The following is a 5,777-nucleotide window of genomic DNA, read 5'->3' as shown; positions in this document are numbered from 1 at the left end:
AGAGATGGGGTTTCACCGTGTTAGCCAGGATGGTCTCGATCTCCTGACCTTGTGATTTACCCACCTTGGCCTCCCAAAGTGCTGGGATTACAGGCTTGAGCCACTGCACCTGGCCTCCCTCCCTCCCTCCCTCCCTCCCTCCCTTCCTTCCTTCCTTCCTTCCTTCCTTCCTTCCTTCCTTTCGAGTGTCTCACTGTGTTGCCCAGGCTGGAGTGCAGTGGCACAACCTTGGCTCACTGCAACTTCTACCTCCTGGGTTCCAGCAATTTTGTGCCTCAGCCTCACAAGTATCTGGGATTACAGGTGCGCACCACCACATCTGGCTATTTTTTTTTTTTTTTTTTGGTATTTTTAGTAGAGACACGGTTTCACCATATTGGCCAGGTTGATCTCAAACTCATGACCTCAAGTGATCCCCCTGCCTTGGCCTCCCAAAGTGCTGGGATTACAGGCGTGAGCCACCGTGCCTGGCCTATTCTCTTATTTTCAATCTTTCTGTATATGTATTATAAATGTAAATTGCAGAAACAGAATATATTTGTCTTATGATGGACTTTTCTAGTTGATTTGTAATCACTAACATATTTGGGTTTAAATCTACCATCTTACTAGGAACATGGTGAACCATGTTAGCCAGGATGGTCTCGATCTCCTGACCTCGTGATCCGCCCGTCTCGGCCTCCCAAAGTGCTGGGATTACAGGCTTGAGCCACCGCGCCCAGCCCTTATCATTGTTTAAATCTGCATTTTCCTAACATGGAACTCCTCATGTGCTGATTTGCATCCATGTATCCTCTTTGGTGAAATGTCTGTTCAAGTCCTTTGCCCATTTTTAGATTATTGTATTTACTGCAGATTGATTTATTTTTTATTTTTTATTTTTAGAGACAAGGTCTTGCTCTGTCTCCCACGGTGGAATGCAGTGGCATCAACATAGCTCACTGCAGCCTCGAACTCCTGGCCTCAAGTGATCCTCCTGACTCGGCCTTCCAAAGCACTGAGATTACAGGCATGAGCCACTGTGACTGGCCTTACTGCCGATGTTAAGAGTTAAAAAAATATGTAGGTGGGGCATGGTGGCTCACGCCTATAATCCCAGCACTTTGGGAGGCTGAGGCGGGCAGATCACGAGGTCAGGAGTTTGAGACCAGCTTGGCCAACATGGTGAAACCCCATCTCTACTAAAGATAGAAAAAATTAGCCAGGCCTGGTGGCGCACACCTGTAATCCCAGCTACTCGTGAGGCTGACGCAGGAGAATTGCTTGAACCTGGGAGGCAGAGGTTGCTGTGAGCCAAGATCGCGCCACTGCACTCCAGCCTGGGTAACAGGGTGAGACTCTGTCTCAAAAAAAAAAAAAAAAAAAAAATTCTAAGGTAAAACAATAACAGGTGCTGGTGAAGTTGTGGAGAAAAGGAATGCTTATACACTGTTGGTGGGAGTGTAAATTAGTTCAACCATTGTGGAAGACAGTGTGGTGATTCCTCAAAGACCTAAAACAGAACTACCATTCTACCCAGAAATCCCGTTACTAGATATATACCCAAAGGAATATAAATTGTTCTATCGTAAAGGCACATGCAGCACTATTCACAATAGCAAAGTCATAGAATCAACCTGAATGCCCATCAATGATGGACTGGATAAAAAATGTACATATACACTGTGGAATACTATGCAGCCATAAAAAAGAAAGAGAATGAGATCATGTCCTTTGCAGGAACATGATTGGAGCTGAAGGCCATTATCCTTAGCAAGCTAATGCAGGAACAGAAACCCAAATTCATGTTCTCACTTATGAAGTGGGCGCTAAATGATGAGAACATGTGGACACATAGAGGGGAACAGCTGACACTGGCCTATCAGAGGGTAGAGAATGGGAGGAGGGAGAGGATCAGGCAAAATAACTAATGAGTGCTAGGCTTAGTACCTGGGTGATCAAGTACTCTGTACAACAAACCTCCACGACACAAGTTAACCTATATAACAAACCTGCACGTGTACCCCCGAACATAAAATAAAAGTTAAATATATAACTATGTATATTAGATATTAATATACCTTACATATTATATATGTGTGTATATATATATATTCTGCAAACAAGTCTTTTTTTGATATATAATTTACAAGTTGATATGCTTTGGCGGTGTCCCCACCCAAATCTCATCTTGAATTGTCGTTCCCATAATCCTCACATGTTGTGGGAGGAACCCAGCGGGAAGTAATTGAATCATGGCGGTGGTTACCCCTATGCTGCTCTTCTCTTGATAGTGAGTGAGTTCTCACGAGATCTGATGGTTTCATAAAGGGCTTTTCCCCCTTTGCTCAGCAATTCTTTCTCCTGCTGCCATGTGAAGAAGGACGCGTTGCTTCCCCTTCTGCCATGATTCTAAGTCTCCTGAGGCGTCCCCAGGCATGTGGAACTGTGAGTCAATTAAACCTTTTTCCTTTATAAATTACCTGGTCTTGGGTATTTCTTTTTCTTTCTTTCTTTTTTTTGAGACAGTTTTGCTCTTGTTGCCCAGGCTGGTGTGCAATGGCGTGATCTCGGCTCACTGCAACCTCCGCCTCCCTGGTTCAAGTGATTCTTCTGCCTCAGCCTCCTGAGTAGCTGGGATTACAGATGCTCGCCACCACACCCAGCTAAAGTTTGTATTTTTAATAGAGACAGGGTCTCGACATGTTGGCCAGGCTGGTCTTGAACTCCTGACCTCGGGTGATCCGCCACCTCTACCTCCCAAAGTGCTGGGGATTATAGGCATGAGCCACTGTACCCGGCCTCAGTCTTGGGTATTTCTTCATAGCAGCATGAGAATGGACTAATACACAAATACTTTCTCCCAGTATAAAATTTGTCTTTTCATTCTCTTAATCGTGACTTTTACATAGAAAAAATGGTTTAAATTTTGATGAAATCTAATTTATCAATTTATCTTTTATGGATTGAGCTTTTGTTGTTGTATCTAAGAATATTTTTAGCCTTGGCCCAGGTTGTGAAAATTTTTTCTATTTTTTTTCTTCTAAAGGTTTTGTAGCTTTACACTTGACATTAGACCTGTGATCATTTTGAGTTAATTTTTGCATAAGGAATGAGGGTCTAGGTTGAGTATCCTTTTTTTTTTTCCCCACACCCATGTCCAATTTGGTGAAAAGACTATCTTTCCAATGTCGAATCACTTTTGCAGTTTAGTTAAAAATTAATTACCACTTTCAAAAACCTAGGAATAGAAGGGAACTTCCTTAATCTGATGAAAGAGATCTGCTAAGCCTCACAGCTAACATTCTACTTAATGGTAAAAGGCAGGATGCTCTCCCCCTGGGATCAAAAAAAAGACAAGCATATCTACTGTCACCACTTTTATTCAACATTGTACTGGAGGCTCTAGCCAAGGCAATTCGGCAAGATAAAGAAATAAAAGACATCCAGATCAGAAAGGAAGAAGTAAAACTTTCTGTCTGGGGATGACATAATATTATATATAGAAAATCCTGGCCGGGCACAGTGGCTCACGCCTGTAATCCCAGCACTTTGAGAGGCCGAGGTGGGCGGATCACGAGGTCAGGAGATTGAGACCATCCTGGCTAACACCGTGAAACCCCGTCTCTACAAAAAATATGAAAACATTAGCCGGGCGAGGTGGCGGGTGCCTGTAGTCCCAGTTACTTGGGAGGCTGAGGCAGGAGAATGGTGTGAACCTGGGAGGTGGAGCTTGCAGTGAGCTGAGATCACGCCACTGCACTCCAGCCCGGGTGACAGAGCGAGACTCCGTCTCAAAACAAAAACAAAAACAAAAACAAAAACAAGAAAATCCTCAGAAATGAACTAAAAATATTAGCACTAATAAAGACATTCAGCAAGGTTGCAGAATCTTGTGATTGATGTGCAAAAAATCCACTGTATTTCTTTTTTCTTCTTTTTTTCCCCCAGACATGTGGAACCGTAAGTCCAATGAAACCTTTTTTTGTTCCCAGTTTGGGGTATGTCTTTATCAGCAGTATGAAAATGAGATAATACATTGCCCCTCCCTAGTTCTTGTTTTCTTACATGTTGTTACATTTCTTCCCTGCTATATAAACCCCTGGTTTTAGTCAGTCAGGAGATGGATTTGAGACTGAGCTACCATCTCCCCCGCTCAGCACCTGATTAAAGCCTTCTTCCTTGGCCATACTTGGCATCTCAGTGATTGACTTTCTTCGCAGCAAGCAGCAGGACCTGGAACGAAACCCTGGTGTTTCAGTAACATTGCCAGCAACTCTCAGCTTGCAGCTGCTTCCCTCCAACCTCTGTCTCTGTCCTGCCACAGCCTTCTTTCCTCCGTGTGTGTCTGTCTTCAAAACCCTCTCTCCTTATGAGGACACAGACATTGGATGTAGGCCCACTCTAATCCAATGTGGTCTCAACTTAACTAGATTATACCTACAAAGATCCTATTTCCAAATAAGGTCACGTTTGCAGGTACCAGGGGTAGGACTGAAACATATCTTTTTGGGAGCCGTGATTTAGCCCACAACAGATCCCTTCCTTAAAACAGACATAAAATTTAACTCAAAATGCATCATAGACCTAAATGTAAAACCTAAAACTATTAAACTTCTAGAAGAAAGCAGAGGAGAAAATCTTTGTGACCCTGGATTATGCAAAAACTTCTTAGGACACAGAAAAGCACAAACAACAAAATAAAAGATAGATAAATTGGGTTTAATTAAAATTAGAAGTTTCTGGCCGGGCGCAGTGGCTCACGCCTGTAATCCCAGCACTTTGGGAGGCTGAGGTGGGCAGATCATGAGGTCAGGAGTTCAAGACCAGACTGGTCAACATGGTGAAACCCTGTCTCTACTAAGAATAGAAAAATTAGCCGAGTGTGGTGGCATGCACCCACACTCCCAGCTATTCGGGAGACTGAGGCAGGAGAATTGCTTGAATCTGGGAGGTGGAGGTTGCAGTGAGCTGAGATCACACCACTGCAGTCCAGCCTGGGCGACAAAGCAAGACTCTGTCTTAAAAAAACAAAAGAAAAAAAAAAGAGAAAAATTTCTGTGCTTTGAGACTCCATAAAAAACGTTGGCTGGGTAAGGATCACGCCTGTAATACCAGCACTGGTCAAGGTGGGAGGATCACTTCAGCCCACGAGTTCAAGACCAGCCTGGGAAATGAGAGTTGCAAGACCCTGTCTCTACAAAAATTTAAAAAATTAGCCAGCCGTGGTGGTACGCACCTGTAGTTCCAGCTACTCAGGAGGTTGATGGAGGAGGGTCACTTAAGCCTGGGAGATCAAGGCCCTGGTGAGCTGTCATCGTGCCACTGCACTCCAGCCTGGGTTGCAGAGAGAGACCCTGTCTCAAAAAAAAACATTGAGGCCAGGCGTGGTGGCTCACACCTGTAATCCCAGCACCTTGGGGGGCTTAGGCATGTGGATCGTCTGAGGTCAGGAGTTTGAGACCAGCCTGGCCAACATGGTAAAACTCCGTCTCTACTAAAAATACAAAAATTAGCTGGGTGTGCTGGCACACGACTGTAATTCCAGCTACTCAGGAGGCTGAGGCAGGAGAATCGCTTGAATACAGGAGGTGGAGGTTCAGTGAGCCAAGATCTCACCACTGCACTCCAGCCTGGGTGATGGAGCAAGACTCTGTCTCAAAAGAAAAAAAGAAAAAAAAGGCCAGGCACAGTGGCCCATGCCTGTAATCCCAGCACTTTGGGAGGCTGAGGCGGGCAGATTGCTTGAGCTCAGGCATTCGAGACCAGCCTCGGCAACATGGTGAAACCCCGTCTCT

The sequence above is a fragment of the Rhinopithecus bieti genome, unplaced genomic scaffold (assembly GCF_001698545.2).
Source record: "Rhinopithecus bieti isolate Rb0 unplaced genomic scaffold, ASM169854v2 scaffold_35859, whole genome shotgun sequence".
In the NCBI taxonomy this organism is placed as follows: domain Eukaryota; kingdom Metazoa; phylum Chordata; class Mammalia; order Primates; family Cercopithecidae; genus Rhinopithecus; species Rhinopithecus bieti.
This window is presented reverse-complemented; position numbering follows the sequence as displayed.